This window comes from Pteropus medius, unplaced genomic scaffold, assembly GCF_902729225.1.
Source record: "Pteropus medius unplaced genomic scaffold, Ma_sr-lr_union100, whole genome shotgun sequence".
In the NCBI taxonomy this organism is placed as follows: domain Eukaryota; kingdom Metazoa; phylum Chordata; class Mammalia; order Chiroptera; family Pteropodidae; genus Pteropus; species Pteropus medius.
Window position 1 is genome coordinate 1,329,137 of NW_024340848.1, and position 18,315 is coordinate 1,347,451.

An 18,315-nucleotide genomic window follows, 5' to 3' on the forward strand; every position below is an offset into this window, starting at 1 on the left:
CTGAAATATAATGAGTACTTTTTTGTGGTAATATAGTTCTATATCTGTCTAGAATAACCTAATATTTTTATTCATTGTTCCTTAAGAATTGGCTCTACTTTATACACATACACGCATATAAGATAATTAATCAAAAAGAAACAAAAATGATGTATATATATGTATATATGTATATACACAAACATACACATACATATACATATATATAACTATTAAATCTGTCATTAAATATCACTTTGTCCTTCAATCATTTAAAAGAGGCATACACTTTTAAATTTAGCTTGTCCACTTTTTAAAAATAACTACTCTTCCATATTTATTTATTGAACTTTTAGAGTTGAAGTTGAAAAATTGATCTCATCCTTTATACAACAAGAAGTTTATTATATTTTCCATTGGTGCTGAATTTTTAGAGCTAAATTTCTATAGTCCTATGGATTTATTCTTGATGTACTGTCTCTGTCAAGAATATTTACTCATGTACATATTTATGAAATAGAATTTCCATAAAATACTCAGCCATTTGTATTAGAATTAATTCAGTGCTCTTTGCATGTCATTTTATTCTAAGACTTCTATTCTTAAGTTCTCAATTTTACTTTATCTCATTGTGATATAGAATAAAGGATATCACTTCAAAAATTCTAAATTATCATGTATGGTTCTTTTTCACTGATTTTTGCCAAGAATATGATGGATCCTATGAATCTCATTAATCAATGTCTTTTCAAACCAGAAAACATTTATTTTCTTTAGTGTAATATTATAAACACATATATAATAATAAAATGTAACCGGAAAGCTTTACAATGAAAAATGACAGGCATTTTTTGCCATCTTTAATTTTTGCCCTGCAAATAAAATATTGCTTGATTCTTTTTATGTTCTATGTGACTTTTGTTTTTATATTTTTAATACCCTATTTAGATGTTTATTCCTTGTGCTTTAAATTCTCAAACATATTGACTTGAAATAATGAATTTGTATCCCTCATACACCACCCAATACTATTTCCCAAATACATGAAACCGTCTTATTAATATTTTAAAATGCTAATCAGTTATTCATCATTAAAATGTTCTATATGCAGAGTATTTAGTACAGTCAAATTATCTATAAACTTCATGATTTCTTTAAAATGTATATATATATTTTTCTGCACTTCATTTTTCTATTTTATTCAAGACTTTTATAATAAATACAACAGAAGTTTTTCAAATCTAAAGCAAGCCCAAACCCTAGAAATACTCTCTACTCTCACTAGGAGAAGAGAAAACTAAGTCTTGAACTTCTATTTCTAACCAAAATATATTTTAAGAACCAAGATTCCTTTTATCTCAGATAAAATATATGCTCAAAAGAGAAATTGTCATATGATAAAAATAAGTACATGGATGTTCTCAAGGAAATCCAGTCTGATATTGAAATGATGAAGCAGGAATGAGTAGTTATAAAGAACACATCAAAGATACAGAATGCAGACAATATAAGAGTTGATATAAAGAACTCAATGGCTGAGTTGAATAGCAGAATGTTTGCCAAAAAACAAGTTGATAACATAGAAGATCACCTGGAGGGACTCACCCAGATGACGCCAGTAAGGAAAAGAGATGGAAGATCTAAAATTTAAAAAAATACATTATGGAGAAGTACATATCACAAAAATAGGCATAAAAAGCCAACTGCATTACAAAAATTCTGCCTATAAAAAGCCATTGGTCTAAATAGATCTAATTATTGAGGCTTAATGGATTGAAGATATAAGATTTCTCCATACTAATTACTGACAGAAATCATCTCAGCTGTCACAATCTGTTGGGTTGTTGCATTGGAAGCCCATTAACCTGATTATATAGGATTGAAGAAAGATTCCTGTGAACAGTACAGTCTGTGAGATTTTTGCTCACATTAAAATAATGACCAGTTCCAACAGAAAGTAAAACAATATCTAGTGTGTTGCCTTTTTTACATTTTGAGAATTCCCAAAAGAATCTTTATATAAATTGATTTCTTTATATAAATTGACATTCAATGATAAAATTCGTATGGAACTGCAAATGATCAACAATAGCTAAATCAGTCCTGAAAGAGAGAACAAAGTAAGATAACTCACACTTCTCAATTTCAAAACTTACTACAAAGAGTTATCAAGAAAGTGTTTTACCGACACAAATACATATACATCAATGAAATAAGGTGAATATTGCAGAAATAAACCCAGACATTTATGATCTGATTTTTGAACAAGAGTGCCTATTTAAATCAATGTTGAAAGAATATTATTCTCAAGAAATAATTCTAGAAAAAACAAATGCTTTATGTGAAAAATAAATGACCCTTTTCTCAAACCATATACAAATTTAATTCAAAATATATCAAAAACATAGATTGGCAAAGGATTCTTTATCTGACAAAAAAGCATAAGCAAGAAAAGACAAGTGGGTAAATTATACTTTCTTAAAAATAAAACTTTTTAAGGCACCATAAAGAAAGTAAAAATACAACCTATGGAGTGAGATAAATTATGTATCTGATAAGAGACTTACATCTGAAATACTTAAAGAATTCCTACAATTCAATAAAAAAAAAAAGACTCAACTGAAAATTGAACAAAGGATCTAAATATTCATTCTTAGAAGATATATAAATATCCAGCAAGTATGAAAAGATTCTTGACATCATTATTCACCAAGAAATGCAGCTAAAACCACAATGAGATACCCCTTCAGATGCACTAGCAAAGCTAGTATAAAAAAGTCAAATAACAGCAAATGTTGATGTGTTTGTCTGTATTTGAAATTTTCTTTATAATTTGGTATCCCAAAATAATTTATTTTACAAAAGTATAGTTGACAAACAATATGATATTCTTTTCAAATGTACAAAATGCCACAAAATATCTATTTTAAAATGAACACGTGCTAAATAAATTAATAAAATTTTAAAACAATCTTATGCTTTCTGCCTCTTGTCTTTGTAATAATGCAATTAAAGTACAATGATAGTTAAAGATACCTCTTGTGCTTTACAGTGTAACTTTTTTTACTTTTATGTGATAATCTTTTCTGTCTCATTATACCTTTGTAACTCAAACATTATGTGTTTTACACAAAGTTGTTCAGTTAGTGAAATATTACTGTCCTAAAATGTAAATTTGCCAACACTATTCAGCCCCAAATTGGCAAAATCCATTAGGTCTTCTGAATTCCATTCAGTTTTAGCTTTGCTGGTTCCACTGATTCACTGTATTACAATGCCATTGCTCTAATACTTCAGAGAATTATATGATATCAATCACATGATATCAACTAAAGCAATAATTCTCAGCCTTACTTATCTGACTCTTAAAACGTAATGTGAGTTGATTGCTGCTGTTTGAGAATCATGTGAGCCTGAACTTTCACATTATTCTACTGTCAGTTCTGCTTTTAATGTTTTAATAATGAAACATTTCCAACTAATTAACATTTGTAACTTAATATTTTTTAGAGTTAAACCACCTGACATTTTTATACCTTACTTAAGCAGCTTCACATATTGAAATCACTTCCAAAATGGTTTATACTATTCTTTTTTATGGTTTTTCATCTTTTCAATAAATATTAGACCATACTGTTAAAACCATTTATTTTTCTTTCAATTCACTGTTAAAGGAAATGTACTAATCTAAGCAGTCTTTTAGTGAATGCTAGTAAATAAATATGAACAGCTTATTCAAGAATCAATGTCTCAGTGTTTCCCACTTTCAGAAGTGCTTGGTCCTCATGTGTGCTTTACCTGTGCCTTGGAAAAAAAAAATTCTTTTTCAGTATTGATGTGAAGGTCCTTTTTAGAAGTAGCAGTAACTGTCTGCCCATGCAAGTCTGTAGATCTGACCATACTACAGGCAGAAAAGGAAAAATGACAAGGAATTAAGGAAAACAAAACAAATATTATTCCCAAGCCACTTTATAAGGAAGGGTTCTAGAAACTGCCACTCAATTATTTATACTTATTTCTGATTAGTCAGGATATAGTCATATGCACTCATGTAGCTACAAAAGAAGATGGAGAATGGAGATTAATTTTAGACCGTGACATGCAAAATTGAGTATTTTACTATGGAGGAAGACAGTGAGAATGAACTTTAGGAAGAGCTATTAGTTTCTGCTCAAATAGCTGGTTTCCACTTTAATAGCTGTTTTTTTGTTGTTGTTTTGTTTCCATCTTATCCACAGAGAACATTCAACCCCAAACCAATCATCTCAATAAGTTATATTCGGCTCAAAGCCCATAGCTAGCATGGGGTCCCTTCAATTAAATCTAGAAGTGACTCCATTTGGTCTGAGAAACATCATAGCCAAGAGGACCCTAAGGAGACATGACAACTAAACGTTATGCATAATGGATGCTGAAACAACAGCAACAAAAAAGAACATTGTGAAAATTAAGAAAGTCAATAAAATCTCGACATTCATTAATATTTTTATTAATATTTATTCGACACATAAAAATTGTAACATATTATTGTAAATATTTATAATAGAGGAAACTAGGTATGGAATATACACCAACTATCTGTGGTATCATTTTGTGTTTTTTTCTCTATAAATCTAAAATTATTCTAAAAAATAAAGTTCATTTAAAATTTAAAAATACTAGATGGTAAAAGAGGATCTGCTAAAGTATGTGTGGATTTGGAATATATTTTGAAGTTAAACAATCAACATATTCTGTCTACAGCCATGCCACCCTGAACAAAGCCCAATCCCATCTGATCTCGGAAGCTAAGCAAGGTGGGGCCTTGTTAGTACTTGGATGGGAGACCACCTAGGAAGACCAGGTGCTATAGGTGTAAAAAATAAAAAAGGGATCGTAAACTGACAAGGTTCTTGCAATCTGTGAGGTCAACCAAGAGTTGCCTCATCTAAAAAAAAAAAACCAAAAAACAAAAAACAAAAAAAAACACATTCTAATGAATCAAAACTGCATAAAAGGAATCAAGAATAAATTCTATGTATTTGTTGTGAAAAACTGGTGAATAATGGAAATGGAGGATCCTTATGACTTTGATTAAATTTAGCTTTGACTTACTGCTAGTTCTAGAAATCATTATCTATCATTATCATCTATCTATCATCTATCTCTATCTATCTATCTATCTATCTATCTATCTATCTATCTATCTAGTCTATCATCTATCTATCTACCTCACATAGACCTAACATTTCTTTCTGATATTCAGCAACGCCCTCCGGACAGCAGAAGACAGGAGCATGGACCTGACTAATGCTCACAAGGTGCAGACTAAAGACAACATCTTGATCTAAGTTATGTTTCAGCTCCTGACCCCTAAGGTAGAATGACTCTTGGCTACTTTCTCATGAAACCAGAGCAGAACTAAGAGCTGTCCTCAAGACCTGAAGAAATTATTTGTTATGCTTACCTCACCTCTGACCAATAAGCCTCCAACACAATCTGGAACCCCCTAACCCATGTTCCTTGTGATTTTACCCTATATGATCTGTAACCTACATGCCATCTGAGAGTCTGGTCGTTCTGAGCATTAGCTCTCCATAGTCCAGATTGGCCAATTCTCTAGTAAACCTTATTTCTATACTGCAAACTCCTGTTCATACATCCTTTTGGGCCAGTGTGGGCAGGCAGACTGAATCAAATATCAGGGTCCCGGTAACATAATTGTGTCATTTAACAAAGTAAGGAACACTAGAGAACTATCTAATTACAGGAGTCATCACTTGGAGTTCTCTTTTAACATTTTTTTTTATTTTAATTTTAATTATTTTTATTTTTATTATGGTGACATTGGTTAACAAAATCTGGTAAGTTTCAGGTGTACAATTTAATAGTAAGGCATATATATATATTATATATATATATGTCTTATATATATATATGCCTTATATATATATATATTATATATATATATTGCATTGCATATATATATATATTGCATTGCATATATATATATTGCATTGCATATATATATATTGAATTGCATATATATATATATATATTGTATTGTATGTTCACCATCCATAGTTAGATTTCTTTCTGTCACAACATATTTGACCCCCTTTACCTCATCTATCTCCCCCCTGAGATGTCTATTACACAACCAAGTGGAACTGTTGTTTGGGTAGTTTGATACTTGAGTTTGATGCTCAGAGAGAAAATCAAGATTAGAGGTATCAGTTTGGGAGTCACCAATACATAGGTGACTGATAAAACCTATGGTGACTGATGGGACTATGCAGATTCACAGCGTCTTATATCTAAATCTGGTTATACTTGCCTTGTTTCTTCAGACTGTTTTTTTTCTTGCCTTGTCATACCTTACGTGTTTTTGTTGAAAGTTAGACATGATGTATACTGTAATAGGAACTGAGGCTGAAGGCATTTAGTGTAAAGTTTTTATGTTAATTTGGCTAGCATTTGGGCTGTAATTACATTTGCTCCAGTTGTAGGTGCCAAAGGCTTCAATTCTTCTGGTGTTTTTGTTTTATTTCTCCTCCTTTCTTTAGGTTTTTCTAAAATCTTCTATTTATATAAAGTCTGCATCTTGCTTCCCTTTCAGCCATATCTATTTTTATTATAATACAGCTATTGAAGTGGTGACAAGGTGTGGAGAGACGCCTTCTATAAATTTAGGATTAAATCTATCGTTTAGTTGTCCTGTATTCCTGGGCTGTAACCTTCACAATAGTTCTTAAATCTCTTCTTAAGTGAGACGAGAAGACTAGAGAGGCCTAGAGTCGGGTACATTTTCCTCTCCCTAGATGAAATAAGGCTCTACATAGTCTTTTCTCCTGGAGAATGGGTCTTTAGGACAATGCTCTGGCCAATATTTGTTTTTCCTCTCTATTAGTCAGAGTCATGAGGAGATTTTTTTCTTTTTTTCTTTTTTTTATCATGAAAACCTAATGGGATTCCTGGAGGTAAAACCCACAAAAGTAGGAGTGTGTAGACGCATGCTAAATTTTTAATCTCTTGGAGTTTTTCATTTACTTGCTAGCCACTCAGCCTCCAGCAAGTTATGAAAATTAAGATTTAGTTGTTCTTAGTTTATAGCACCAGAGGCTTCTCTATTCCAGCTAAGCTGGTCTTAACTGTGATCCTCTGCATTTGTATGTTATTCCAGATTTCAGAGTGGTAGTTCGCCTTAGGACGTCAATTCTCTAATAGATCTCCACCCCCCTCCAAAAAAAGAAAGTTGATTTTTAAAAATTTTCTCAGATTTTTCTTATTGTAAGCATGGGAGTGACAACTTTTAAACTCTTTACATGTCAGTTGCTTCTTTATCTCTTGCCTGAACTTCTGCAATAGCTTTCTAACTGGTCTTCTATTTTCACTCTTTCCATTAACCCTGATTTTGCAACATGGATTCTATAATTGGCTTTCAGAATCATACATTTTCTATGGATTCCCATCACACTGACAATAAACACCAAATGCTCTCTGCAATCATCAAGGTCTCCAAGGCCAGGTGTTCTCAAACTCATCCCCCACTTATCTCACCATTCACCACCTTGCTATTTTCTTATTGTATTGAACAAGTCAAACTTGTTTCAGAATCTGGACTATTACACTTGGTGTTTTCTCTACCTTAAATTCTGTTTAGGTGGCTCAGTACTTCATTTCATTTAGATACCTTGAAAATATCTCTTCATAATCATAGTCATTGTCTAATAGTTATATCTAATATTAACACTCAAGTAGACCCCTGCATCATTTACATTTACTTTTTTTCATACCATTAACACTTCCAGAAATTACATTATGCAATGAAGTATCTATGCACTTGATATCTGATGCCCTACTAAAATATAAGCTCCATAAGAGTAGGAAACTTTCTTGTTCACTACTGCAAACTTGGCATCTAAGGTATGTGTGACAAGTGGTAGGTGATCAGTAGCATTGATTATATTGAATGAATAAATATCTGATATCCAGAATAGCGTGCTTCTAAATGTTAAATGGCAAATAAAGTTGATGGGACATAATATCGGTAAAAGCCTTTGTACATAAAATACCTCTGAATTTTGTAAGAAGAATTTTTCTATAAGTCATCCATCATTCTTTTTAGTGTGTCTGTTACTTATTATGAATTATGGACTTTTATGTGATATGAAAGGTCTTAACTAAAAGGGAATTATAAAAATACATGACAATACACATATGGGTTAAATAAATACAAAGTATTATATTACTCTTTTGAGGTTGTTTTTTTTTTTTACTCTTATTTATCTATCAACTTCTATGCATTATTGCATTAGTAAAGAGTTGTGAGATTATACAACTCTTTGTCTTCATTGTGTTAGCCTACGAAAATTAGGGGATATATTTTTAAAATTCCACTATCACATTCAATGAAAGTGTTAAAGTCATATTCTAAAAGTATATAATAACCTATTTATTCTATAGATATGTTTTGAATAATTAGAACTCTGAAAGGAGATTTTCAAATGTTGAAATGTTAGGTGTGGACATTTCAGCATACTTTTTTTAAAGTTCATTTGTCAGATCGTTTTTTTTGGTACCCTAAGAAAATCATAATATGTCAATTAATAATTAATTTGATCATTATAATTTCTTTAAATAGGTTGCTCTGGACATGATATCAATATTATTTAAATTAAGCCTATCCCATTACATTTTATGGTTGATTCATCAGTGTTTTTGAAATTAAAAAAAATGTAATGGTTAAAAATATAGCTTTTAATTTTTGAGAAGGTAAATAAATAATATAAGCAATGTCTTCTTTTTTCCACTTTATTCTTGAAGGGTCCACAGAACTCACAGGCAAGATGACAATCTGCCAAAATAAAATGAATGTTGGGAGGAAACTGGGGAGCATTAGAAAGTGCATAGGTTGACATTTATGTGCAACTGGAACTCAGAGGAGAAGAAGAAAATATCTCACAGATAGGAGATATGGGAGAGTGGCAAAATGTGTTTTAAGTAATTATTTTAACTCTTTCTGGTAGCCACTGGAGGACATTCACCTCAACTTTTTATCTCTACCATATATGATGTTATAATCTTAACTTTAGTGTTGAATGGCTGAAAGAGAAATTTAAAAAAAAATTGAGATATGATTTCCTGAGTTTAGATTGTGGTATGTTTCCAATTTTAAGCAGGTCAAGCCTATTTTTTCAGTTCTAGTTTCAACATACTTATTGGTGGTTTGATGTTGAACAGTTCATTTAATCAATCTTAACCCTCAATTACAAACTTCATTTGTAAAAAGTAGAATATGAGGCCTATTTTCAGAGTTGGTAGGCTCAAATGAGTTGAATATGGCAAAATAATAAAAACATCAGGCACAGAGAACTCAAAACTTTGTGTGGTGATTATTAAATGAGTTTATTTTATAAAAATAAGAAATGAGAATTAACATAACCTGATTATTAAGTTATAGAGCAAATAAAAATAATTTTTACATATCAAAAACTGGGCATTATAGTTAGATCTTATATAATTATAGTTGTGTATAGGGAGTACAAAACCCAAGAAGATAAAATAATTCACTTTAAAAACTATAAGTGGAAAATTATTCTCTTTAAATTTCATTTAATCTATAAGTGTAAACCCAAAACTATGCCTATCACACATTACGGCATGCTATTTATTGTGACTTCTGTGACTTTTTAACTAAAAATATATTAGAATTATAATTAATTTCACAAATCTTCTATTTTATTTCTTGGGCTAGTTAAAGACTATATCTATTTACTTCCTTGTACTTGAATGAATCTATAATTACTTTATGATTCACAAATATTTTACTGTAGATGCTATATTGTAACATTTTTTGTTATACTTTCAAAAGTTGTTTAGATTATTAAACTTCTAAGTGAATTGTCCTTTTCAGACAATCTTTTCATATCAGTCGAAAATACTGATGCATGTTCTTGAAATGGTACAGGACATTATTTAGAAAAACAAGTATATCTATATACTTTATGTGACTTTAACTTGTATTAAGAATATACCATATAGTTTACCAAGGAAATCCTTTTATTGATTATATAAAGTTTTTCATATGATAGTGATGACACTTAACTTTTAAATAAAACATAATGCCTTCAAAATTCCAACTGTGCTGTATGAAGACAGAAAAGTAAGCTTTTTTTCGTTTTTTTCCTGTGATTTTACTAGTGTGGCATGCAGATTTGCTCTTAGTTTCTTAGTTCCTTATCATTCTATCTGTTGATTAGTTTTTGAAAGTAGGTATTACTTAATGACCCAAGAGAATTTTGTACTTAGGCCTGGAAACCATGTGATTTACTTTTCTCTAACAGTAATATTTTACCAAAATATGAGCAAATACTAGACTCCATCAAAATGAAATAATTTTCTGATGATAAAAAGTGATATTTTGGCAGCTACACAATTTTTTTTTTCCCATGTGCTAATGGAATATATAAAAGTATGATCCTTTCCTCTTAGCTATTGATTATACACCAATGTTTTAGGGCCCTGATAGTTTATAAGTATTTTATCCATTACTTGATAATTAGCGAGGTAAAATTTGTAATTAAAAAATGCTGGCTTGTAGAGAAACACAAACTATCTTTTTTATCTAATTGACTTGTATTCATTTAACTTATCGATTCAACTATATTTTACAGAGCGATCACTTTCAAACAGGCAGTGTGCAAGTATCTATTCCTTGCAGATGAGGGCAAAACATTTCTTGCCAGTCAAAAATTAAGGACTCATTTGAAATTAGCAAAAAAAAAAAAAAGAGAATATAATAAACTCCAAAGTAAAGATGTGTACAAATGTGTTAGTCAGTTTGTTTTGCTGTGGAACAGATGGCTTAAACTACAAGAATTTATTATCTCACAGGTCTAGAGGTTAGGAAGTCCAAGACCAAGATTCTGGCAATTCCGTTCCTGGCTTGCAAATGTACATCTTCTCACTGTGTTCTTACATGGCCAAGAGAGAAATAGTGCTGGTCTCTTTTCTTATAAGGTCACTAACCCCATCATGAAGACTCCACTTTTATGGCTTTACCTAAACCTAATTACCACTCTAAGAGCTCACTTCCAAATATCACCACATTGGGGGGTAGAGCTTCAACATATGAATTTGAGGAGGTTTCCAACATTCAGTCCATAACAAGTTACTGTGAGAGCCCAGAAAAAGGAACACTAACTTCTGCTAAATAACACTTTATACAGGTTTTAGTATTTCAACTAAATTCCTTGGAAATAGAAGAAGGTACATACCCAAAATAGCTTGATATTCTATGTAGAATAATACGACAAAGGGAATAACATGACACTGTGTGTAACATTCAAGGAATAGTGATAATTTGATATGGCAAGACCTGTTTATGCATGGGTAAGAGTGGTAGGAATTTTCTTAAAAGGGAGTCCTCAGTGTGATCTTATGTGGAACTTTCAATACCCTTAAGTATTAGTCTGTTTTCAAATTTCCTTAGGTATCTATTTATGAAATCCTAGCTTTTCTCTGATAAAAGATTTGTTAAGAAGTAACAAAATCTTTCAACTCTCTTTCAAAAATAAAACAGATAAATTTTTTTCATTATCAATTTCTATATGTAATTAAGTTATTATATAGATCTCTTCTCTCCTTTTAGAGGGTAGTAGAAGAATGCTCCAGTCACACTTAAATATGTGGGGTAATTTAGACCTCTTTAGGTTTCTCATCCACTTCTTATGTTAGGAAGAATAAGATAGCCCTCAAGATCTTTCTTCTCTGGTATAAATAGACTTCCTCCAAGTTATTCAATCAGTAGGCTAGGTGCTAGTAAAAAGATATTTTCCAGATACCTTTAAGGTCACAAATCAGTTAATGTTAAAATAGAATATTATCCTCCAATGCCCCTAACCTCATTAGAGGAGCCCTTAAAATGGACCGAGTTCCACCTAATGAAAGAGATCCAAAATGTGAGAAGGAGTCAATGAGAGCAAGATTCTCCAAAGCTGGCTTTTAATGTGGAGGGGTTCACATAGAAAGGCATGTCTGCAGCTTTTGGGAGCTAAGGGCAAAACCAAGCTGACAATCAGCAAGGAAACAAGTACTCCAGTCCTCCAACTGTCAGAAAGTGAATTCTGACAATTTAAATAAGCTTAACGTGATTTTTTCTCAATGCCTAAAGAAACACAGCTGGCCTATACCCTGATTTTAGCCTGTAAGTCTGTGAGCAGGGAACCCAGCTATTCTTTAACTAGAATCTTGACCTTCAAAAACTATGAAATCATAAATAGGTGTTTTTTTTTAAGCTTCTAAATTGATGTTACCTTGTTATACAGAGATAGAAATCTAATATACTTGTCTGCATTCTTCATAATATTCATCTTATGAACGACCATTTTTTGTAGTGCCTGGAAAATCAAATTTCTGATTTCATATCCTTAATACGTGGAATCTAACAAACTTGTTAATAACTTACTTTAAATTGAAGATATTAGAGATATATTACAGTTTATAACTAATAGAATTTGAATCGCATGCATAATGCTATTTGTTTCTATTTATCTTACAGACCAACATAATTAATCACTTACTATTTAGGAGTCCAATTATTACTTAGAATGCACATCACTCATTCTTTATATAATAAAGAATTGCATTAGTACTAATTGTTATCAATTGGTACTGAATGTAATCCCTTGGTAATGAACTAGTAAGTAAAAGCAGTAGTACAAAATCAATTAGTATTTATTACCAAAAATATTAAACATAGAAATATCATTTTGAAATTCATAATAAATAAAACTATCACTTGACTTCAAATAAAAAACTTGGCTTCTATTTCGCAGAAGACTTAGAATTACTCAGGGAAATGATTGTAACCCGTAACTAAATAGTAATGTATTTATGTAAGCTTTTTTTCTCTTTCTCTGTTCATATATAACTGTTTTAACAATTCCTCAAATGAAAGGTATTTTTAATGTTTACCAGGTACCTAGATTTGAGAAATATTAGCTTTGTTTCAGAATTTAGAAGTTTATCAGAATCCTACATGGTGTGTGGGTGTGTGGAGATGGGGATTGGATTGTTCAGTCCCACAGTCAACTTTCAAGACAACTTACCTATTAGCCCTGCTTAGACAATGTAAATAAACCGTGCACTTTACGTATTGACCTAGACTGTATATTGTAATCTTGTTTAAATAGTTAGATTCCAACTTCTTCTCTATGCAAATATATTCATTGTTTGCATATCTGTTACTCAGATTCTCCAGAAAACGAATTCACTTTTGCTCTACTCATATCTTCCTTGATAAGACCATTTTTTTTAATATTAGTAAAGTTTCTAGAGGTATTCTGCTTGCAGATTTAAATACAGTTTTAAATGTTATTATTTACTGGCTTAACTACCGCTTAAATACAATTCATGTAACATTTCATTTTAAAAAGTCCCTTGTCATCTGCATGTTTATATTATGAATTATACACTGGGTAAAAAACAATGTGACTGCTTGCTGCATCTTGCCCCACTCACTGGTAATTGATATTATTGCTTATCTCTTCTCTAGTCATTGGCTTTAAAAATATATTTTCTCTGAACTCTAAGTAATAGGAGAAAATATCTGTCTTTTCTTTTCCTTCCCCCCACCTGCCGGTGGACATAATAAATTTAAGACAGTAGGAAAATTAGGATATAAGCTTTTTGTTTGATATGATCCTTGAATTTATTACTTTAAAAAAAAAAACAAAAAACCTCTAACTCTTTATTCTAAGCTGTAGAATAAGGGGCAGTACTACTGCATTTAATGAGTTGAATCAGAAAGATACATTTTTATTTTAGTTAAATGAGAAGAAAAGTTAATCTTCACACTTTTAAATTTTCTATAATATGCTGGGAGTTATAGTTACACAATGCAAACAGAAACAAAAACTTGGTCATAAAAGCTATCAACTTTCCAGATGATTCAAAATTATTTTTGAAAAATAAATATAAAAGTAATCATACGCACTCTTCATAGCTTTTTGTAGTTTTGCATTCTTTTGAATTGATTTGAATAAAATTAATTGATTCGAATAGTACAATTGATTTGAATAAAATTAATTCTTAGAAAATTAAACTTAGTCAAGTACCAAATAACCAGTTTTAATTATTTTATTTCAATTACTCAAAAGTGAACTTATAAATTCATTCTAAATTAAGAAAGGTTATGAAACATTAGACTATTGTTGAACTAAAGTGCTTAATAATATTTTTTTTATTTGCAGAGTTATAGTTATTTTTATTTTGAGCTTATATTTGGTATCTTTCATATATATTTCAAATTATATTACTAAATATTTGTATTTCAAGTTATGTATTATATATCTATAATATTTTAATGTCTTTTGATATTTTCGAAATGTTGGACTTAAATACAATTTTAATTACCAATCCTGTTATGTCTAGTGTAGTATGCCTTATATAATATCTTATAGAAGACATTGTTTTTCATTTCAAATATATTGATGATTTGAGAAAACAAATACATATTCGATTTCCCATGTATCTTTTAATACATTTTTACATTTTTTGTATTTACAATTCAAATTGACAATCAGTTCAACTCAGAATATTTTCGAAAATAGAGTAATGAAGTGATTAATTTTGACTTAGTCTCAAAATCATTATGTTCCCTCACAAAATGCTTAATCTAAAATTTCTTACTTGTGTACCTCCTGACGTAATTGTTAAAATATAAGTAGTTCTCTCACCCTCAAATGTTCAGTACAGTTCTTCTGACAGCTGTACTGAATTTAAAAAAGTAAATATCAAGTAAGTATAAGGAGCAAACAAGTATTTTCAAATACATGTGTAATTACCATGTTAATCTCAATGAAGCTCTCAGCTTTATGTCATGCTCCTTCCTCCGCCCCCAAAGGATGAAACGTTCCTATTATCCCTATTTTACAAGTTTTATTTCTGGCTGAAAATTTATCATGCTCCCATGACCTATGACTTGATCTTCATTAGAGATTATTATACTATGGGGAAATAATCGTATCTCAGATAATATAAGCAGGGTCTTCTCAGACTTGATTACATAGCATTGTGTTTTTAACAGAGATCAATTAACATTTTTTAAGAAAATATTTTCTGCACAACAAATTGCATTTAAATTGTCTTGTAGGCAGTTCATTGTCATAAAGTGTAATTTAAGAAAATTCTTATTTCTGCTTGGTTATAATGAAAAGGAAGATCTGATAAGCATTAACCCCTACAAACAGATAAGAAAATAGGAAATGAAAATACACTTTAGAGTGTTGAAATGTTTTAGGATTGATTTTCATGTCAAATGATTCACATAATAACATAAACTAAGGCAGAATGCTTAAGGAATAAAAAAGGGAAAATAATAATGCCCATGAGTGCCTTGCATCTCTGGAACATTTTACACAACGGCTAACATATCTTTTCTCTGGCAGTAATACCTCCAAAACAAAATTTGAACAAAGAATTCTCTTTTCAAATGGATAAGATCAAGTATAGACATGCATTTTACATATTAGGTCAGTGACTCAAACACTGTTGAGAAAATTTAAAAAATAGATAAAAATAAAAAATAAACACTTTACCTAGCTATATCTGAGTTCAAATTGTGAAATGACCCGTGATCCTTGGTCCAATGAGCAAATGTTTCAAACACATTAGGTAAGTTATAAACAACCACAGGTAATGAACACCTTAGTTTTTCACATCAAACTCATCTTTACATTTGAATCCCAAGTTCCAGTTCGAATTATAATTATGCAAAATGCTTTTCCCTCCAGTCACATGAGTAGATATTGAGGATGATGCTAGATGATAGACTTTGTGAAATTAACTCAAATTAACTCAGCCCAATACTTAGCCTAGTGTTGGCTTCCAATGCAAGCACTTAGATCTCAACCTTAAGGAAAAATAGCATCTCATTCAACTAAGGTAAAATGAATAAAACATTTAGTAATTAAGTATCAGAACTAGTATTAAAAAACAAAGGCACACAAAACTGCAATGTACTCTCTAGAACTGATATAGAACATACCGTGTCATCATTGACATCAGAGTTCAGGAAGTACAGATATTGTCTGAATCATTGAAGACATTTAAAAATGCCAGTCTTTTGGAGAAAGCTTTACACAATCCCACTTATACATTTATCATGTGTTGACCGTTTTTATTCATAACATGTACCTGGGTCATATGCATGTTTTGTTGTTTCCCCAACAAATGCACAGTGTTATTAGCTCTTTGTGGCTTAATCAGGTAGTCTGGATACATACTGCTCTTTGCAATATGGCATGGTAACTTTTTCACAATACATAAGTATGCGTGTATTGAATTTGACTAAAATGCATTGTTAAAGGTGTAAATAGATATATACCAAAATATTATTAAATGAGAATATTGGACACATATACATTTTTTAAAATGTTGATCTTAAATCTCTGAATGATGAGGTTTATTACTACACCAGAAGCAATGGAATTTTAGAGAAAAAATTATAATTCAAGATATGAAAATATTTTGCTACAAAATAAAAACAATATTGCTGTTTGTAGATATAAATATTGAAAAAATGTTATTTTAAATACAATAACTTTAGTCAACTGAATGCTAAAATTAAAACTTTAATGCTTATAAAAAAGACCTAAATTACAATCACAGATGTCATCAACATAATTGTGAAAAACTTGGCAATTTAATTAATTTACTTGTGTTTAAGGATTATTATTTTAAGTGGTAATGGGAATCCTAATCTGAAACATTTGTTGCGAGGAATTTAAGAATTAATGAAAGAGAAAGGTCCTGAAGGCCGATCAACATGTAAAAGCATGTGTTTGTTTCCCATTACAAATACGTAATGCTGTCTTAAAATCACTCGTTAATAAAAATATTTGATAAATATAAAAATAAAATAAAATTCAATTAAATTGAGAGATTTAAAATAATCCCATGTATACATGCATAACAGAAAATAGATATTAAAGTACAAACCCAGAATAATTGTTGCTTTATTTTTATTCAGGTTTTATGTAACTTCTCCCATATCATTCTATGTGTAGGCATTAGAAAGGACTCATTAAATTATATATTTCTCTTTGATATTAATTTTTAAATACAATACATACAATGAATAAAATGTTATTTACTATAAAATATTAAGGGTCCACAACTTCAACTTTTGAGTTAAAGTTTTTAATTGTAACATTTTCCTCTTGAAAGTTGCCATTTAACATTACTGGAAGAGTACGTCTGTAAAATTTACATCTAATGGATACAGTCTTAGAGTTGTTCATCACATCTGGAGTGGACTGAATAATACTTAGTTCTCTCAATATTCCAGCCAGCTTTCTCATAGATACTGTTAAGCTGGTTCTGTTAGGTATACCAACTTGTAAAGAGTTAAAATTTCTGACACTTTGAATGAAAATAACAAAGTGAGAGAAATGTCTTAGTAGAAACCAATAAATATATGGGGATTATTTAGACCTCTTACATGCAGGGAAGGCAAATCCATATCCAGAGTGTTTATTTCAGTAAGTACAAAATGCTGCTCCTTCCATAATGGAAGCAGTCCGATGTAATCAACCTGCTGATCACTCTGAGAATGGTGCCTTCTTAGAGGCTTAGTGGCAGGCAGTCTTTGCTTCTGACAGATTAGGCTCTAGTAGTCAGCCTTGATGAATGGAAGTCCAAGTTGCTGAGCCTGTGCATAACTTCCAGCCCTGTCACTGCAGCCACTTTTTTCATGAGCCCATTGGGCAATGATAGAGGTTGCTAGGGAAAGAGATTGAGGGGTATCCTCAAAACAGGTCCTTTTATCCTCTTGATCATTAAAATCCTCTTCTGAGGTCACCTTTTGGTGAGCATTTACAAAGGACAAAAATATTCGTGTGCGCACACGCGTGCACGTACATTTGTATTTTGCCTATTTAGAGTCATTCCACATACCTCTTCCCTGTTACTAGTTCCCCAATCATGTTCCTTCCAAGCCTAAATCAACAAATAATTATAAGTTTGGTTATTTCTCATCCAAAACAAAGTGAATAAGAGTACTGCTTGAAGTTCTACGCCCTGGGAGGATTTTTCTTCACTGCTGCCCTTCAACAGTATTCTACTGTAATACTCTAGCTATCCACTTTTAGGTGGTGCCTGTGATCTTGCAGAAGCATCTATAAATCTTTATAGTCTTAGGTAATGTTTCCTTTCCAGGATTCAGGACAGGATCACACATGGTGCCTAGTTATAACTCTTAGAGTTCTAGAGCTATTATTTCTGTTTCTTTCCCTTGACATTATTAAAAATTATAGGCCAGTTATTTTATACGTCTATAAATGGACTTGTTTC

The 18,315-nt window shown here is 30.9% G+C and overlaps 1 pseudogene; it reads left to right on the plus strand.

Moving 5' to 3' along the window:
* The first annotated feature begins 4,714 nt into the window (after window positions 1-4,714).
* On the plus strand, window positions 4,715-4,834 carry LOC120582854 (uncharacterized; annotated as a pseudogene).
* The last annotated feature ends 13,481 nt before the right edge of the window (window positions 4,835-18,315 follow it).